The sequence below is a fragment of the Ictidomys tridecemlineatus genome, chromosome 3 (genome assembly GCF_052094955.1).
Source record: "Ictidomys tridecemlineatus isolate mIctTri1 chromosome 3, mIctTri1.hap1, whole genome shotgun sequence".
In the NCBI taxonomy this organism is placed as follows: Eukaryota; Metazoa; Chordata; class Mammalia; order Rodentia; family Sciuridae; genus Ictidomys; species Ictidomys tridecemlineatus.
In genome coordinates, this window is record NC_135479.1 from 5250038 (window position 1) to 5269613 (window position 19576).

The 19576-nt window shown below is 51.6% G+C and overlaps 3 long non-coding RNA genes across 6 annotated transcripts; 1 reads left to right on the top strand and 2 right to left on the bottom strand.

The window, feature by feature from the left end:
- Window positions 1-816: 816 nt before the first annotated feature.
- On the top strand, window positions 817-10230 carry LOC120884017 (uncharacterized). 4 transcript variants are annotated; one of them, XR_013435921.1, is made up of 4 exons: window positions 817-976; window positions 1221-1287; window positions 4413-4648; window positions 10120-10230. It is a non-coding gene; the product is annotated as an uncharacterized LOC120884017 (long non-coding RNA). The 4 variants fall into 4 exon arrangements; XR_013435923.1 differs by lacking the exon at window positions 1221-1287 and having other exon boundaries at window positions 962-976; XR_013435922.1 differs by lacking the exons at window positions 817-976; window positions 1221-1287 and adding an exon at window positions 4208-4222.
- A 346-nt stretch (window positions 10231-10576) lies between these two features.
- LOC144375968 (uncharacterized) lies at window positions 10577-13863 on the bottom strand. The gene is made up of 3 exons (XR_013435924.1): window positions 11650-13863; window positions 11344-11405; window positions 10577-11075 (listed from the first exon to the last, which is right to left on the bottom strand). It is a non-coding gene; the product is annotated as an uncharacterized LOC144375968 (long non-coding RNA).
- Window positions 13864-15833: 1970 nt separating this feature from the next.
- On the bottom strand, window positions 15834-18311 carry LOC144375766 (uncharacterized). The gene is made up of 3 exons (XR_013435654.1): window positions 17656-18311; window positions 17179-17249; window positions 15834-16216 (listed from the first exon to the last, which is right to left on the bottom strand). It is a non-coding gene; the product is annotated as an uncharacterized LOC144375766 (long non-coding RNA).
- Window positions 18312-19576: the final 1265 nt, after the last annotated feature.

The following is a 19576-nucleotide window of genomic DNA, read 5'->3' on the forward strand; positions in this document are numbered from 1 at the left end:
GGAGTAGGGGACAAAGGGAGGAGGTTTGCCTCCCCACCGGGCCCCAGGGACTCACGCTACACCCCACCACAAGGGCCTGCCTGGGCTCGCCCGCCTGCCTGTCAAGAGTCAGCAGCCACGGCCTGGGCCTGCGTCCAGTCCAGCACCTCCCTGGCTAGGTCCTCTCCTGGAGGGATGGAGTGTGAGGTCTGAGGGCCCCAGTTTCCCACTCTGGCATGCGTTGACCTGACCTGACCCAGTGCCAGTTTGGGGAGGAAGAAGGCCACTAGGGAATGGGCATAGGGTGCTCTGACCCTCTGCCCTCAGTCACACCACCAGGTCCACTCTATGAGGGACCAGGTTACTAGAGTCCTGATGGGGAAACTGAGGCACGGTACCTGTCTCTAGGTGACAGCCGGCACCATTCGGTCCCCTTACCCTAGTTTTGTCTGTTACCTACCTCCCTACTCAATCCCCACCCAACCCCACATACATGCCTCTCTGGTGTGCAGCCATCCCCGGCCCCGGCCCCCACCCCCGTGAGCAGATGTCAGGCACGCACGCGCGCACACACACACACACACACACAGCAAAAAATGGGCACTGTCCTGAGCAATCCTGCCCAGCCTCCATGGACTTCTTTCTCCCGGGTCCCTTTCTTGCTCTGTCCTGAGTTGGGCTGTAGGCCAGCCTGGCACTCCTCAGTCTAACTTGCTGCTTTCACTTGCTAATTATTCCAAATATTTCAGAAGGTCACACACACTGCAGGACAGGCAGGGTTGGGGCCTTACTGTTTCCCAGAAGTCAGTCCCTGTCCCCTTTACACAGAGAGGACTGCCCCAGCAGGCCTCCACTCCAACAGCTCCTTCTCTCTCCCCACCACCCATCATACCCCTACCTTTCCAGGGGCCACGGCCGGCCGGCATTAAGGGAACAAGGAGAAGGGGAGTCCAGCCTCTTCACTAACACCCAGGATCAGCCTCCAGCCCTGGCCAAGGTGGGTACACCATGGATTGATAGCGGGCGAGTCACTGCCTGCCCTAGCCCATGCTGGGAGGAAGGGGGGTCAATGTCAGGGTCACCAGAACCTGGTTGTGCACAGGGCCATAGAGGCAGCGTGAGGCGTGCCCCTGGCTGAACTTGCCCAAGCTGCTTGTGGACCAACCAGAGTAAAATCTCTGGAATGGGGCCCCAGTATCTGCATTTTTTTTTAAATTTTTTTTAATATTTATTTTTTTTAGTTTTCGGCGGACACAACATCTTTGTATGTGGTGCTGAGAATCAAACCCTGGGCCGCATGCATGCCAGGTGAGCGCAATACCGCTTGAGCCACATCCCCAGCCCAGCAGCATCTGCATTTTTAAAGTCCCCAGACACTTCCAATGTGCAGCCAAACCTGCGAGGGGGCTCTGGAGGGGGCTTGCAGGCAGCGTCAGTGGTAGGGAAAGCACCCATCTTTACATGCCTTTTCATTCCCACCTGCCCCTTAGCAGGGTGGCTTTTTAAAAAAAAAAAATGTTCATTTACCTCCTATTTATTTATAGATTCAGTGTAATCTCAACCAAATTATATTTTGTACCACTCAACAACAAGTTGCAAACATGACACCCTCTTATCACTAAATACTTCAGTGTGCATTTCCATAAAACAGGGACATGTCAGGCTGGGGTTGTGGCTCAGTGGTAGAGTGCTCACCTAGCACGTGTGAAGCACTGAGTTCGATCCTCAGCACCATATAAAAATAAATAAAAGTAAAGGTATTGTGTCCATCTACAACTAAAAAAAAAAATAAAAAAAAAAAAAAAACCAAAACAGGGACATGTCTACATAGCCATCAAAATCAGAATTGATGATCTCATCCAAGGCACAGAGTTCATCCAAATTCTGCAGGCTTCCCCCCAAGAGCTCCTCTCTGCACCGGCATTATGATCTACATCACATGATACCTTTGCTGTTCTACCTCATTTAAGCTGTGTGGCTTTAAGTTTATGATTCAAGTTCTCTGAGCCGGTTTCATTCCAGGATGCAAACCCCTTTTGCAGTGACCAGTGCCTGAGGCATTCATTCTCTTTCCTAAGGGAATGAGCCACTCTCCTGTCCCCAGTGTCCTGCCTTTACCCTCTACCCCCTCTCCTATCTGCCCCCCAGCCCAGCCAGAAAAACTGGTTCTAGAAAGGGAGAAGAAAGGACAGCTACTGAACTTTGGAGGCTTCCTCCTCCCTTCCCAGGACACTTCCAATTCCATAGGACAGGCCACCCAGGGGGTATGGAAGTCCCCTGGGGATCCCCTTGGTCCCATACTTTATCCTGCTTTCCTGGAACAAACTGGCCAGGCCCCCTGCAGAGCTGAGCTAGACCTGGAGAGGGAATTGTTCCCACCCCCACCCCTGGCACAGACAACCCATACCTAGGACCCAAACCACGAAGGACAAGGGGGAGCTGGAGGGCAGGCAGGGGTGCTAGGAGTCACTGCTGCTCCGCCCTGGGCTCAGGCCCAAAGGTAAACAGGTGTATTTGGACTCCAGCAGGGGGCAGCGGCTGGCCCCAGGGGCAGGCCTGGGCCTGTCAGGGTGGGGAATAGGGTGTTGTTAACAATGGGGTGGGCCAGGGCCCAGGTCCTGCTGACACATTCTTGTGTGTGGAGGAGGAAGCAAACACAGGTGACAAGGGAAGGGAGGACCTAGGCAGAGGAGGGGGCTTATGAGGCCACCCATGCAGGGCCCAGGGCCAGGCTGACCAGTGTGAGCTGCAGGGCAGGGAGTGAAGCGCACGGGAGCCCACAGGTTGCCTTCCTCCCCCGTTGTGTCCACGCCTCTCTGTTGCGTCCAAGTGGTGTGGGTCACAGCCACCTCAAAGGGTGGGCATGTTGGGGCCTGAACTTTCCCTGTGTGGGACCAGCTGGAAGGATACTGACCCCAGAAGCCAGGCAGGGAAAGGTGGGGATGTACAGTAAGCAAAGGGGGAAGCCAGGCCCCAGGTCTCTCTGCTGGCCCCTTCAGCTCCCCTGCAGCCCTCAACTGCTGGCCCCGGGCCCCACCATAATACCCTCTTTTGAGGGTAGGACTAGAGGCCCAGCCCTCTTCCCCCTAGAAGGAAGCAGCTTAGCTGAGCCCTCAGGAAGCAAGAATACCAGGAACTAGACAGGCTTGTGGCCTGCACACCCCCATCAGCTCACCTCCTCCACCACGGCCCACCCCCACCTGGCCTTTTGAAGCTGAGCCTGGGTGGCCCTCTGCTGTTTGCCCAGGGGATTAAGCTGAAGCTGGGAAGTGGCCAACTGTTCTCAGTCAGTGGCCCTATCCCCACAGGCATTCCAGTCCCCCTCCTCCCTCCCTCAGGCACCAAACCCTGTCCCCTCCAACTTGCCCCAAGTGAACTGTGCCTGAGTTGGGCAGTGGTGAGCAGGGAGGGTGGAGCAGACGCAGTCCCTGTAGGTCCACAGACAGACAACCTGGCTGTCCTGCTCCTTCCTACAAGCGGAGCCTCCAACAGCGGCCAACGTGTTGAGTGTTTAATGAACAAATGAATGCACGTGCTGACTGGCAGGTCAATCTCTCTCTCTCTCTCTCTCTCTCTCTCTCCCACACACACACACACACACACACACAGGGAAGTGGCCTGGGCAAAAAGCTCGACCTAGTCAACATCAAGGGGTTCTCAGGACACTGGGCCGGGGACATTCCTGAAGCCCCTGGAGTCTGTGGTTCTCCCCATGGAGGGCAGAGGCTGGGGAGAGGGCATTCCAGCCCAGGGAGAACTCGGAGGCCAGCCCCCTGCTGCTTTGTGGAAGCAAGGACTGGCCACTGTTTGGCCCTGTGTGTTGGGTGTCTCACCCGTGGGAAAGGCAGTTGGTGCCTTGAATGCCACCTGAGGCTGCCTGGGATTGTGCAGGAAAGGAGCCAGAGATGGGAAACTGGGCAAGAGGGAACCGAGAGAGGGAGGCAAGGAGGCCTTCATTCTCATCTGCTCCTCTGGCCTCAATCCCCCTGGGCTGGTCCCAGGTGTCCCAGGAGTGAGAAGCACAGAGAGCCAAGAGGCTGGAGTGGAGAAACTGGCACTCGAGTCCCCGCCTCTTCTTTTATTATTCCATCCAAACCCACAGAGTCAGCAAACGGGCCTTTTACCTATTTGTACGCTGACCACAAGGTCTCCAGAGTGGAGCTGTGCCCAGCTCAGCTATCCTTACCAGGCCCCACTCCACTGTGCACCAGGACAGAGCAGGGCCCTGAGATTGCTGAGCCTGGTACTTCAGACCCCTGGCAGCCCAGGTTCATGTGGCCAGTGTCCAACACCAAGGGCGGGCGGGGGGGGGGGGGGCGGTATTTGGTTAAAGATTAACCCTGGCTTCCTGGAGACTTCCCTGGCTTCTGGGCAGGATGGGGAGGGTGGGTGAGTGGACTTCACCCCCCCCACACACTCCCTGGGTCCTCCAGCTCCCCAGTTCATGTGCAGGTTTTATTTGAGTAAGTGGAGCATTAAGAATCTCCCAGATGGAAAAAATTCAAGCAGGGGAGAGAATAAGCCAAAGACTACTCTCCAATTGGGCCCAGAGAGACAGGGGCCATGAAGAGGAACCGATGTCCATCCCTGACCTCCTGACCAAGCTGAAGACTCTAACCCTCAGACCCAGGGAGCTCCCGTCTGCAGGAAGAGCTTAGGAAATAACCAGGTATGTGGGGGGCGTTGGGGTGGGTGAGGGACGGGGGGCCCCTGGGACACCCTGGGGTGGATGGGGTGGATGGGGACCAGGTCAAGCACCGTGAGCTGTTCTCCATGGGTCGCCCTTAACTCAGGGTGTGGAGTGGCCCTGGGGCCCATCGGTGCATCTCAGCCTGGTTGATGCCCACAGAAGAAAGCTCCCTCCACTTGCCTTGAACGTTGATTCTCCATCCTGTTCCTCCCAGACCCCTCCAAGTAGGTGACCTGTGGTGGCCTCCAGCAGAACTTGGGAAAGGCACTGCTCCCTCAGAGAAATGATGAGGCACAGACCCGAGTGACAAGCAAGATGCAGCTACAGGGCTGGGGCTGGGGCTGGGGCTCAGGGGTGGAGCGCTTGCCCAGCACGTTAAGGCACTGGGTTGATCCTCAGCAAAACATTAAAAAATAAGTAAATAGGGGCTGGGGATGTGGCTCAAGCGGTAGCACGCTCGCCTGGCATGCGTGCGGCCCGGGTTCGATCCTCAGCACCACATACCAACAAAGATGTTGTGTCCGCCGAGAACTAAAATAAATAAATAAATAAATTCTCTCTCTCTCTCTCTCTCTCTCTCTCTCTCTCTCTCTCTCTCTCTCTCTCTCTCCCTCTCTCCTCTCTCTTTAAAAAAAAATAAAAAAATAAAAAAATAATTAATAAATAAATAAAATAAGGTATTGTGTCCCTCTACAACTAAAAAACAAATTAAAAAAAAAAAAAAAAGAGGCAGCCACAAAATGAAAATCTGGGAAAACTGAGGACAGCTTGGTACATTGACAAGCAGAGCCCACCTGGTTGGGGCACTTGCTGGCTTCAGCACGTCCTATGGAGGTCACCCTGGCAAGTCTAGAGGAGACATCATCAGCAGGTGGCTACCAGAAACCCAAGAGAGAGAGAGAGATCCAGGGCTAAGGCAAGTCACAGGGAACATGTGATGAAGGATTCGGCTAAAGGCCCAGGTGCATGGAGTCTCACAGAAATGAGAACAGAGCGGGGAGCAGAGAGCAAGGGATGGGGCTTCAGAAAGGGCCACTGTTAGGGGACAATAAGGCAGGGACCAGGGTTGAGAGCCCCAAGAGGGGAAAGGAGGAGATCCCAGCCATCCAGATGCTGAGCATGCAGGGGGGAGTTCTGCCTCCCCCACACCCCTGTTTCCATGGGCCCTACTCGCACCCTGTGGCAAGAGAGAGTCCACAGGGCCCAGCACTGCCCATCAAGCGGCCAGGGTGGGGGGCAGGAAGGCAGCATCTGCCCAGGAGGTCCCTGTGGCCTCCTACAGAGCAATTTTCTTACAGAGGAAGTGGGGATATAGCCAAAGTCTGAGAGCAGGCCCCAAACTCAGCACTCCAAGAAGGGAGAAAGGAAGGAGGGGCAAGGACAGTGGTTCCAATGAGGACAGGCCTAAGGGAAGCTTTCAGGATTGGAGACCAGAGTGTGTTTGAGTGGAGGAGAGAAGGGCATGCCCCGCAGCCCAGGAGAGAGTGGATCCAGGATGCGGGGGGAGGAGAACACTGAGGGCTAGAAGAGGAAGAGGGTCTCAAATGGGCAGGGAGGGAGGAGAGGGAAGAGGCTGGGTGTGGGCTGCTGGGGTGGACAGGCCCACATGCAGGAGTCCAGCTCTGGCTAGTGGCAGCCAGCAGGGTGTGAGGAGGGGGCAGAAGTAAGGGGGAAGGACACTAAGGGAGGTGGGGAGGTACTGACCACCAGCAGGTCAGACTGTCGCTGGGGAAGAAGTGCCTCTGAAGAAGGGTCTGAGGAGTTCCCGAGAGAGGGGAAGCTGGACTCAGGACCAGCGGGGTCCTTGGCTTACATGATGGAAAAGAATTTCAGGTACACACAGGTTTATTTAGAAAAGTGGATATAGGGCTGGGGCTGCGGCTCAGCGGGGTGCGCTTACCTAGCACGTATGAGGCCCTGGGTCCGAACCTCAGCACCATATAAAAATAAATAAAGTAAAATAAAGGTAATGTGTCCATCTACAACACACACACACACACACACACACACACACACACATATATATATATATATATATATATATATATATATATATATATATGAAAAGTACACACAAATTCAAGGGGAAACGCCACGGCCATCTCAAGAGAGAGATTCCTTTGGGGTTAAACAAGAAATACACATTCAAGGGAGAATGGGGGAGAGAGAGAAAGAGAGAGAGAGAGACATTTCTGGGGTTCCTGGCTCTTCTTTGAAAGGAAACTTGGTGACGGATGGGGATGGAAAGCTGTGTAGGAATGTCGTGATCTCTGGTCACTCTCTGGATCCTGAGGCTGACATGATCTGCATTATCCAATCCACACAGTGCTGTAAAGTCCCCTAAATTATAGTTTCCTCAAGATATTATATCTCTCTTTGCTTAATCTAACTCATAGGGGATTAACCAACACTGAACAGGTAGATTTTCAGATTTTTCAGGAAGCTGGGAGTAGCAGACTTGGAAGACCTGGAAGGGAATGAAAAGTCTGAAAAGTATGCAGAATTTCTGAGTTAAAATCCCAATTTCTTGTCCTTCCTCTATGTCTCCTTTCTACACCTCCCTCTCCCCCCCCCCCACTCCCTCTCTCTCTTTTTCTTTCTTGTACTGGGGAATGAACCCACAGGCACTCAACCACTGAGCCACACCCCAGCCCTATTAGGTATTTTATTTAGAGACAGGGTCTCACTGAGTTGCTTAGCACCTCGCCTTTGATGAGGCTGGCTTTGAACTTGAAATCCTCCTGCCTCAGCCTCCCAAGCTCCTGGTATTACAGGTGTGTGCTACCACACCTGGCTCTTTCTTATTTCTTTTGTCCTACCTCAAGACCAGCTCCAGGCAACGCCTGTCTCCAGTTAGAGGGACTCTCCAGTGGCGAGGGAGGAAGCCCAGAATGCCTGGTGCTGGACACACAGGCCAGCTGCTCCTCTGGTGACCTGATTCCTAATACCTTTGGGCTGAGTTGGAGCAGGAGTTGGGGGAGGCCACAGAGATGAGCAAGACCTCTGGGCTGGGGAGTATGTGGCCTTACTGCAGTGACCGGAGCAGCCTCTTCAAGCTGGGTCTTCACTCTCCCTGATGTGCTGCAAGTCCATGGCGGTGCCCATCATTATGGGTCTTTTGTTCATTGATGGGCCTCTTATGGACCTTTTTAAGCTGAGAAACTGTCTCAAGTGGTTTCTTTCACAATTTCTTTCCCTTCATTTGGTCTGAAATTGCTATTTTCAGATGTCTAACCTTAAATAAATGGATTATCCTTTCTCTCTTGTATTCTATCACTTTATCTCGTTTGACTCTCTGGGTGATTGCCTCTGCTTATCTTCCAGTGTTCCAGTGGAACTTTGCTTTTCTACTACCATATTTAAATTCCCAAGACCTCTTTTAGTTCTGATATTCCCCTCCCCCCGCCCTTTTTTTTTTTGATACCAGGGATTGAATTCAAGGGCATCCAACCACTAAGCCACACCCCGAGTCCTATTTTGTATTTTATTTAGAGACAGGGTCTCACTGAGTTGCATAGTGCTTCACCATTGCTAAGGCTGGCTTTGACCTCTATCTCAGCCTCCTGAGCCACTGTGCAATGTGCCACCACACCTGGCTGATTTTTTTTTTCCTTTTTATATATCATCTTGGTTTTGCTTCATGGTTGCAATATCTTTTACCTTTCTTTTTTAAAAAATATTTTTAGCTGTAGATGGACACAATACCTTTATTTTACTTATTTTTATGTTTGAAGCACTCGCCCAGCACAGTGGCGCACACCTATAATCCCAGCCACTTGGGAGGCTGAAACAGGAGGATCACAAGTTCGAATCAGTCTCAACAATTCAGCCAAGATTCTGCCTTAAAAAAACAGAAAGGGCTGGGGATGTGGCTCACTGGTGAAGTGCCTGCCTACTGAGGAGTCTCTGCATTCAGAGCACCCATTTACTTCCTGGCATCAATTGCAAGCTCAGCAAATGGAGTAGTTGGTCAAACTATTGGGCTTCACTGTGAGATGACCTGGAGCCCTAACAAAGACCTGGAGCCTGAATAATCAGTACCAGCAGACTATTCCCCTGAGGTCATTTTGTTAGTTCAGAGAAGTCTAGTCTATTCCTGAGGGCTGCAGGCTGATGTGATGGGTGCTGGGCCAGGAAAGGGGCCTAAGGTCTCTTTGTTCAGGTGGACTTTAACTTAATAGCCTTGTTTTCTGACCAGTGACTAATCCCTACCACCTCAAGTACCTGATGTGCCTTGGTCCAGAGCCTGGTTCCATTGCTCCAGAAAAGGAGCCTCTAATCTCCGTGACGTGGAGAATGAGGAGGCTACAGTCCGTGACGTGGAGGATGAGGAGGGCTACAGTCTCTCTGTGCAGCAGGTGGGAAGATGGGGCGGGGGTGCTCCAGATCTGCTGTCACTATACACATTTCAGCTCTGTGCTCTGACCTTTTGCAGAATCTGGAGAAAATCATGTGACTTCTTTTTTTTTCTTTTTTTTAAGAGAGAGAGAGAGAGAATTTTTAAATATTTATTTATTTTTATTTTTTCTTAGTTCTCGGCGGACACATCTTTGTTTGTATGTGGTGCTGAGGACATGCCAAGCGAGCGCGCTACCGCTTGAGCCACATCCCCAGCTCCAGTCATGTGACTTCTTTTTGGAATTCTGTGCTGCAGGTCCACCGCAGTTCTGTTCTGTGACATTGATTCTCATTATCATTCTCCTCTGTTCTCAGCCTAACCCTGTTGAAACCCCTCACCAGTTTTTGTCTCCTCACCCTGTCCCTTTCTGTTTTCCTCCTATGGATTTTTTTTTTCTTGCTGAGGTAAAATTCACATACAATTAGCCCTCAGATCCGAAGCCACTTACTGTTCAGTCATCCTGTTTTGTTTTGTTTTCAGTACTGTGGATTGAACCCAGGGTGCTTTACCCTTGAGCTACATCCCCAGTCTTTTTTTATTATTATTATTATTAGTAGTAGTATTTTGAGACAGGATCTCACTAAGTTGCTGAGGGTCTTACTTAACAGCTGAGGCTGGCCTTAAACTTGTGATACTCCTGCCTCAGCCTCCCAAATTACTGGGATTACAGGCCTGCACCACTGTGCCCGCTTGTTCCATCAGTTTTGACAAATGCCTATCAGGACATGGAAAGTTCCCTCGTGTCCCTTTCCAGTCAATCCCCACCAGGACCCCTATTATGGTTTAGACATGAGGTACCCCCTGAAAAGCTCAAGTGACAATGCAAAAACGTTCAGAGGTGAGATGATTGGATTATTGGAGACGTGACATCATCCGTGGCAGATTGATAACTTGAATAGATTACTGTGTGCTAACTCCAGGCAGGTAAGGCAAGGCTGGAGGAAGTAGGTCACTGGGGACATGCCCTTAGGGAATTACATTTTGTCCCCAGTTCCTCGCTCTTGCTCTTGGCTCCCTGACTGCCATGAGCTGACAGCTCTCCTCCCCCCAGGTCCTTCTGCCATGATGCCCTGCCTCGCCTCCGGCCCAGAGCAATGGAATCAGCCAACCATGGACGGAACCTCCGGAACCATGAGCCCCAAATAAACTTTTCTTCCTCTAAGTTGTTTTTGTCACGTATTTTGGTCACAGCAAAAAAAAAAAAAAAAAAGACCAACACAATCCCATTCCCAAGCAACCACTTACTGGATATCTATTGCCATGGTCAGTTTTGCCTGTTCTAGAATTTCACACACATGGCCCCATTCAGGCTTGTACTTTGTGTTTGTCTCCTTTCAGCATGTCAGTTTTGAAATTCAACTCTGCTGTTGCATGCATCCTCTTCATGGCTGAGGAGTACTCCGTCAGCTGGTTATGCAGCTCATTCACTCACTGGCCTCTTGATGGGGATCTGGGTTGTTGCCAGTCAGGCTATGGTAAATAAGCTTATGTACATTCTTGTATGAGGCTTTTTTTTTTTTTTTTAATTCCTTCACTTTTAATTTGGGTGGGGTTTAGGAAGAAAAAAGAAACACAGACAGGTGTGGTACAGCTGCCACATTCAAGGGCACCACCCCAGGTTCATTCTTAAAAGAGCACACATGGACATTCGCTTCGAAACCCAGAGAAGAAAGCAGTTCCAGGCGGAAGGAGGGGAGTGGGTGAAGGCTTACAGCTTTGAAGTTCAGTCCATGGTCGGCCAGCTTCATTGCTCTGGGCCCGAGATGAGGCAGCCGGTCATGGCGGAAGGTCCTGGTGGAAGGGAGCTGCTCAGCTCATGGCAGGCAGCGGCTGGCAGACCCAGGGAGCTGCTGGACACTCTGTGCGGTGGGGGTAAAGTCCAGTGTGACTCTTGACAAGTGCACCTTTACCAAGTCACTTCTCTGGTCAGGATACTGCAGTGGCTTCCCGATCAAAATCTTCCTCCTGTTTGCTGCTCATCTTGCCATCCAACCCTTCCCTCTGTGACTAGTCACATTAACATTACTTGGAATCACTATTCTACTCTTCCAGCCCTTAACCCTGCCCTCTACCCTTTCACCCGGATAACTCCCTTCAGGACACAGTTGTGGGGTGACATGCTCTGAGTGCCCAATCCTGGCCCTTTGGGTCTGGTCTCCCACAGCATCCTCAACACAATGCACTGTCCTCCCCACACCTGCCGGGAGACCCCTAATGGAGTGCAGGAGTGCCCCTGATTCCTGTGTTCCGCAGGGCCAGGACAGGTTCACCATACCCAATGGCCAGATAACTCCAGGGCCAATCCTGATAGAACTTGTGCCAACACTTCCTGCTGTCCTGTGGGAGAAGGCAGTTGGTTATACACATTGGGGGTCTCACTCAAACTTGAACCAACCTCAACACTGGCAATGTCACATTAGGTGGGAATAGGGCTAGTGCTTCTGGATGCTCATTCTGCCTCCAGCTGGCCAGAATTCTGCATAGCCTGGCTTCCCTACCACCCTGACCCTGGCTCTTCTATCTGGTGGTTCAAGAGCTCAGTCTGGGGCTGGGGATGTGGCTCAAATGGTAGCGTGCTCACCTGGCATGCGTGCGGCCCGGGTTCGATCCTCAGCACCACATACAAACAAAGATGTTGTGTCTGCTGAGAACTAAAAAATAAATATTAAAAAAAAAAAAAGATTCTCTCTCTCTCTCTCTCCCTCCTCTCTCACTCTTTAAAAAAAAAAAAAAGAAAAAAGAAAAAAAGAAAAGAACTCAGTCTGGGGGCCAACCTCCACCACGTTCCTTTCCCCTTTTCACTCCAGCAGTCTGCAGAATGCCTCAAGTTCCTCAAAGGACAAATGTTGGGGTTCTGTCCTCTGCCTGCCCAGCACTCATGCCCTTCCCCTGCTGATGGCATAGACTGCTCTCCTGGGGCTCCTGGCTGCTGTCTGCAGCTCATGTTTGTGGGGAAGATCTTGGGCTGGGCCCTGAGCTCTGGAAAAGCATCAGCTGTTTGGCCTCTGGCAGGCAGCAGGCTCTGAGTCTTGTCTTGGGCAGCTAAAGGCCCAGACACCTGGAGGGGTGAGGGTGCCCTCTCCGTGGGAGGAAGGGAGCAGCTGGAGCACTTGTCCATCCTAGAAGCAGGGACCTTTAGTCTGCAGAAGGCCTGGGGAGCCTTCTGGTATTGCTTACATAACAGGTCTCTGAGGTACAGAGGGAGGACACAGCAGAGGACACCAGCATACACAAGGCAGGCTAGATCCAAAAGACAGAGCTTGTAGCTGGGTAAACAGTGGGGAGCCAGGAGAAACACAGCTCAGGTCCGCAGTCCTTGCCCTCAGAGATCCCAGGCCCAGCCTCCTTGAAATGTGGCCTTATTGAAAGGTAATGTACACTGAGAGCATTTGCCTGTCTCTGGCCTCTCTATGATCACTCATTCACTCAACAAATCTCAGGTATACAGGAGGACCCTTCTATAGGTGTGGAGGACATGCTTAGGCAGACAAAGAAAAACCAGCTAGGTCCCAAGAGCACACGGGGACCACTCCCAACCCACAGAGTCATCTCTTGCCTCAGGTAGTTATCAAGCAAGAGGACCAACTCTCTGGGTTTCCAACCATAGTGACAAGACCTCAGCTTGGGAACGGGAAACTTGGCCCTCAGGGCTGCAGACAGGACTTCCCTGTGTCCCCCAGCCCTAGTCAGTAGTTCTAGAGAATCCCCCAACCCACCGCCACCACTACACACAGTGTCCCACTGCCTGAGTCCTGATGGTCTCACTACTGCCTCCCTGCGCCCACTCTAGTTACTGCCTGGGTCACTGGGGTGGCCTCCTCACTTGTGTCCAAGTCACAGGCCATTCTCGCTTCTCAGTCTGTCCCTCTAAGGCTCCTGGCCAAATGCAGCCCAGCCTTAGCTGATACCTGGACCCCAAAGATTCACTCCCTCCATTCCTGTCAAAAACCTCTCTTCTCTGGACTCTCTAGACACCCTTGCTCGCTTCCCTACTTCCCATAAATAGGGTCCTCTTCCTGAGGTCCCTCTTCAAAATCCAGGCCACATACCTGTCTTTCTCAAAGTCCCCTGACCTGCTCAAGGGCTTGTCTTTTTCTCCCCAATCTAGTCCCCATAGCCCTGTGCTCCCCATGCACCCTCTGCGCAGGTGCATCGAGGCCCTCCACAAAGGAAGTGACTTCCCCAGTGTCTAGCGGGGGAGCCTGTGTGGGGCACCTATGCAGACCCTGTCCCCGTCCCCAAGCCCGGGCTGCGGTCCCGTGCCCTCTAGCCCCGCAGGCGGGGATGCTCCCCTCCCTGCAGGCACAGGCCCGGTGAAAGCGCTGAATCACGTTCCGGGCACGCGGCCCCGGGGAGCGCGGCCTGCAGGGCGCGGGCTGTGCCTGGGCCTGCGGGAGCGCGCCCGGGGCTGCGGGGCAGGGACCTCTTGGGGCGCCCGCACCCGCAAGCCCATCCCCACCGGCGTAGCGGTTGCCTGGAGCCGCGGCTGAGCTGGTGCCAGCGGCTGACGTCACCGCCGCCCCCGGCCCGGCGGGTTGGGAGGAATCCGGAGGCGGGGGCGCGCAGGGCACCCCGGCAGGCCGCCCCCGCCCCGGTCCTGCCCGGGCTGCACTCCCGCCCCGCCCACTCGCCCCTTCTGTGTCCCTCTCGTGTGCCCCTAGTGTTTGCTCCTGTAGGTCAGCACGTTCCTTCCCTGGGCCTCCCCGCGCCCCTCTTGGTTCTGGCTCGTCCGCGGCCCCGGGCCTCGCGGGTGTGGGTCAGCACGGAGCGGAACGAAGGCCGTCGAGAGCGCCCCCTCGCGGCCACAGCGCCAGTCTGAGTTCGCGGACCAAGAGCGCCCCCCGGCGGCACAGCCGCGCCGCAGCGCCCCCAGGGCTTGGAAAGCGGGCACTGGCGCAGGACGCGGGCGGGGCAGGGGCTGCTGGGCAGCGGGAAGGCACTCACGTTTGTTATGGGGCCCGGCGCGGGCCGCGCTGGGAGGACTGTGGTCTGAAAGGAGGGGTGAGGGAGCGGGGATAGAGAGGAAGGAGGGAGAGGTACATGGGATGGACTACAGGCACAGTGGTGTGTGGTGACTGTAGCCTGTGTGCATTAGGGTGGGGCGTGTGTGAGCAGAGGCAAGAGATGGGGATCTGAAGCTGAGAGACAGTAAAGGGACAAGGAGGGCTCCTGGCCCTGGTGGAGCCAGTGGTGAGGAAGAAGCATCTGCCTCTTTCACCTGCCTTGTCACTTCTCTTCCACTTTGGGATCCAGAAGACCTTGGCCAGACCAAAGTCTTCAGGATGTCCCCAGGACCCCTGGTTGTTGTGGCCTTCAGGTACACCATCTAGTCAGGTGGGACTGTGGCTAGCTATGGAATGTTCCAGGTGGTCCCAGAAGGGTCATCCTGTTGGTGGGTCATTCTGAAATTGTTATGTGCAACATCACAACGGACAAAATGGAGTACCTGCTTTCTGGTAGCCTAAGTTCTGGACAGTTTATCCAGAATCTTTGGGACCCTCCCCCTTGTCCCAAGTCATTCACAGACAGCATCTTGAGCATCTGGCCCCTCATCCCTTCCAGCGAGTCTGCTCTGGAGTGCTTTGTGCCTGATGGGTTGTTTAAAGAGCAGGAACCACATGGCACCCGCTGAGGGAACACATGAGTGGCATTTCCTACATGTTTACAGGCCAGGAAGTGAGCCTGCAGGGTGTGTGTGCGGAGCCAGCAGCAGCCCATCCTGATGCTTCCACGTTCCTGGCAGCACACTGAGCCTTGTGAGCTGCCCTGAAGTCCTGAAAACAACCTGTACATGTGGGGAGCATTGGGGGTGTGAATTATTGTCCTTACAGAAGGAGAGACAGAGGTGCAGAGGCATGTCTAGAAGGGGCCAGAAAGTTCTCTCCAGACAAGAGGAGGTAGGGTTCCAAAGGTTCTGGATAAATTGGCTGTTTGGACTCAAAACATGTTTCTAAGCCTGTTGAGTTCCTAATACACTCCAGTAGCTGGCAAGGGAGTGTGACAAGGCTGCTGGGCCCTGATTAACAGCTATGGAACACTGATTAGGTGCAGGCCTTTTATATACGCTATGTCACTTAATTCATCCCAAATCTCACGGGATTTTTTTTTTCTCCCAGTATAGACTCTTTAAAAAATATTAAATTTATTTTAATTAGTTATACATGATAGCAGAGTGCATTTATGCACTTTGATAGGTCACACATAGATGGGTATAATTTCTCATTTTTCTGAGTGTTCCTGTTGTAGCATCACACTGGTCATGCAGTCCTGCTGGGCTTTTTGTTGCATGTGCTATTTTACTCAGCTTGACTGAAGGCCAGAGCTAATAGGTGGCAGGGCTGGGATTGAACTTCCGTTTGACCTCATACCTGGTCTCTTTGCCATCCAGGGTGCTGGCTGCAGTTTTGACCATGGGGAACATGCTCTTGTGTGAGCACATGTCCTCAGTTCAAAGTCAAAGCCAGCCAGAACCCCACCTCTGACAGTGCCCTCCTGAGACTACCCTGGATAAGGAGAGAAGTGGGTTTGCCAGCGGGTGTATGTGGGGGTCTGGCCACAAGAGAAGCAAGAAGAGATAGAGATTCATCAGGTCTCATGCCTGTGTGTTTCTACTGCTCAGGCGTATGTGGCAGATTCTCTGGTCAGAGGTTCATGGTTTTCCCAAAAAGTGCACCCAGCCTCTTTCCTCACTTGCCCACTCCAGGACATGTACACCATCCCTTTAGACCTCCCCCACACCACACTCTCTGGATTAGCCTCAGGCACTTGTTGGTTCATTTGTTCATCAGTGATTTATTAAGCACCCCATGTTGGGTCACAGCAGGGAGCTGGGAGGCAGCCCTGAGAAGGCCTGTCCAGGGATTCTGGTCACCATGGAGATTCCATCAGCTGCCTGCCTGGCTTTCCTTCTGCTTATGTCCATCAGCTGTGAAGAGAGCTGCCCCCACCCTCTTGCCTTTGATCTGTCCATCAGGGCTCCTGCTGCATGGCCACTCCTCCACTCCAGCTTCTGCCTGTGAGGTCCAGGAATCTTCTTCCTGGCTTCAAGCCTCTCTCTCTGTGGCCATGTCACAGGCACCACCAGGAGGATGCTGGTCCTCTCTCTCCAGGGTCATATTTCACCTTCATCCAAGAAAGAATATCCCCACCTAGTTCAGTGGTGGAGAAAATGCCCCTGAGTTCAATCTCCAGTACCAAAATAAAAGTAAACAAATAAATAGAATATTCCCACCAAATATTAAAAGCATAATTCAGTTATAAAGCTGTGTTACTTTATTTTTATTTATTTTTGTGGTTTGGGGCTCAAAACTCAGGCCTGGAGGAAAAAAAGTCTTTTTACCTTATGCCTTCCTTATAGTTTTAGTTTTATATTTTTTAATAACTGTCACATTTAATTTTAAAAATAGTTTTAAAAATCAAGTTACAGATGTCAGCCTGTAAAGAGATAAAAGCATACAAAGCATTTCCTTTGCTTTCTGTTCCTTTTTTTTTTTTTGGTTTGTTTGTTTTTTTAAAGAGAGAGTGAGGGGGGGGGACAGAGAGAGAGAGAGAGAATTTTAACATTTATTTATTTTTTCTTAGTTCTCGGCGGACACAACATCTTTGTTGGTATGTGGTGCTGCTGAGGACACAATATCTTTGTAGGTATGTGGTGCTGCTGAGGATCGAACCCGGGCTGCACACATGCTAGGCGAGCGCGCTACCGCTTGAGCCACATCCCCAGCCCCGCTTTCTGTTCCTTGTAAGAAAAAAAAAGAAAAAGAAAAAGAAAGACTGTACACCCCTGGGCTTTGGGTACTCTGGACCTCTTTCCTATTTTCATATCTAGAGGATTTCAAGAGAAAAAAAAAAAAATCCAAAAAAACCCGCCAGGTCCAGCAGCTTGGGATGGAGGCTAAGGCCAGAGGATCACGAGTTCAAAGCTAGCCTCCTCAGCAACTCAGTGAGACCCTGTCTCTAAATAAAATATAAAAAAGGGCTGGGGATGTGGCTCAATGGTTAAACACCCCTGGATTCAATCCCCAGTACCCCCCCCCAAAAAAAAAGAAAGGAAGAAAGAAAATCCCTTCTGATCAATGTGGTCTCCAAATGAAGAAAATAGAGTGCATACCTGTAATCCCTGTCACTCAGGAGTCTGAAGCTGGAGGATTTTGAGGCCAGTCTCAGCAACTTAGCAAGGTCCTATCTCAAAATAAAAAGGCTGGGATGTAACTCAGTGGTAAAGTACCCCTGGGTTCAATTCTCAATATTAAAAAAAAAAAAAAAAAACCCTAGAGAAAAAGGACTATCTATCTACTTGACATCATTTTAGCATTTTGTGGGTTTTTCCTAAAGTCTTCCTAGTGCAATGTATCTATCATATTTCAAGTGGTTGTGATCCTAGGTTGTGATCCTATTTGGAGGAAATGTACATTTGACTGCCAAGAAGAGCATGAAACCTGGAAAGGAAGTTAGAGCTGAGGGTGTGGTTTGGTGATAGAGGATTGCCTGGTACTTGTGAATTCTGAATCCCTGGTTCTACCACTGGTACCACAAAAACAAAAACACAATGGGGCTGGGGATGTGGCTCAAGCGGTGGCGCGCTCACCTGGCATGTGTGTGGCCTGGGGTTCGATCCTCAGCACCACATACAAACAAAGATGTTGTATCCGCCGAAAACTAAAAAATAAATATTAAAAAATTATCTCTCTCTTTCTCAAAAAAAAAAAACCCAAAAACAAAAAAACCCCAAATCATGCTGTTGGGGGAGGAGGGCCTTCAGTCCCTCTCCATTCCCCTTTCTTCCTTCCCACCTTCCCTCTGGAAACAGAATCCCTGTGAGTGGATAGCCGGGGGCTTGGCTCTGACTGGCATCTTTGTATTTTGTATAAGTTTGTGGATGTGAAAACCAAGGCTTCTAAAGCTATAACTGAAATATCACTTTTTCCTTTTCAGGTAGCCTGTTCCATGCTGAGCATAGTTGGAGACTTATAGCATTTACTGAACCAATATTTACTTGCCAACACATGCCTGATATCGGAGTGAAAATGAACTTTTTTTTCATTCTGTCTATCTTTTAGAAGATATACTTGTCATATAAAATCAGATTGGCAGTTCACATGATAACAAAACAAAGCTACCCAGCCTGGGACCTGGAGACAGCCTTTTTACCCTCTCTTGGCCAGCTGTGTTGACTTAGTGCAGCTGACCTCTGAGCCTGAGCTTCCGCATCTGCAGGAGACAACAGCTGTTCCTGACTTGTAGGTTTACCATGAGGATTAGATGAAATAATACCAAGGATGGTGTTTGCAACAGAGCTGAGCAAACAGAAGGCTCCCAATGCCCAGTAGTTAGCTGCCAAAGTTCATTCAGACTTTCAAGAAATTTTTTTTTGATTCAGAAAAGCATATGCATATGTAGTTTCTTTACAAAAATGCAATGATGTGTGTTTGTGTACAAAATTCGAAACATTATTTCTTGACAAGCATGAAGAATTCTTTCCCTAAGACCTACAGGGCAAAACGTTATCAGTATTTTTCTTGAGCACCCACTACAGGATAGATTCTATTCTCTAACTCAGAGAGGTTAAGTCCTACACCAGCCCAATGGTCCAGAAGCAGCCCACTAGCCCTCCTATTCTGTTCCCACCACCTGACAGTTTAACCTTTTCCCCCATTAGTGTCTCAGGACTGCATAAGGCCACCTCGGTAACCCTGACTCTTTATCTTCCGCATCTGCAACAGGGCTGCGCCATGAGTACTTTCCTCACCACCTTCACTGCAACCCAAGAGGTCTGAAATTGTCCTCCTGTGTCAGTGGGAGAGCTGCCAATCCCTCTCCCTACCCTGTGCCCCATTTCCTCTTCCTCTTTGATTATCTGGATTCCAGAAGTAACTTGGGAACCCTATGGTTTGGTGCCCCCAGACCTTTTCACCCACCAGCACATGCCTCATTGTCTATCTTCCTGTGCCTGACAGAGGACCCACAGAGGAAGTGAAGAAAGCCAGAAGGCCGTTTACCTCCCTGTGGCCGTAGGCCACGGGCAGGAGGGCGCAGGCCACAGGCAGGGAGGAGACGAAATGATGGAGGAAGGTTTTGGAGGAAGGTTTTGCAGGGGCCGTGTCTGGACATCCACCCTCGGGGCCTCGATCCCCTGCACCTCCCCTCCCAGGCCCTGGAGCCGCGGTTAGAGCAGCTGAAATGCTCTGCAGCTCTGGAGGAGGGACGCCCAGGTCCCGCTCAGTGGGCTTTGCAGAGCATAGGGCAGAAGAGGAAACACCCCACAAGCCCTTGGGAACAGTGTGAGCCACTAGGAGGGGAACACGACCTCGGGGCCTGAACCCAAAACGCGACCTCGAAACCCGGAAAGGGACTTCGCCGCGTTCTCTAGGGACTTTTATCAAAACAATCAGTCTTCCAACAACGACAGAAAATGAACTGTAGGTGTCCTGCCAGCCGCGAGACACAAGGTTCTTAAAGAACCTTTGGCTGGGGCAGGGAACGGGAAACGAAGGGAAAACAGCATAGGC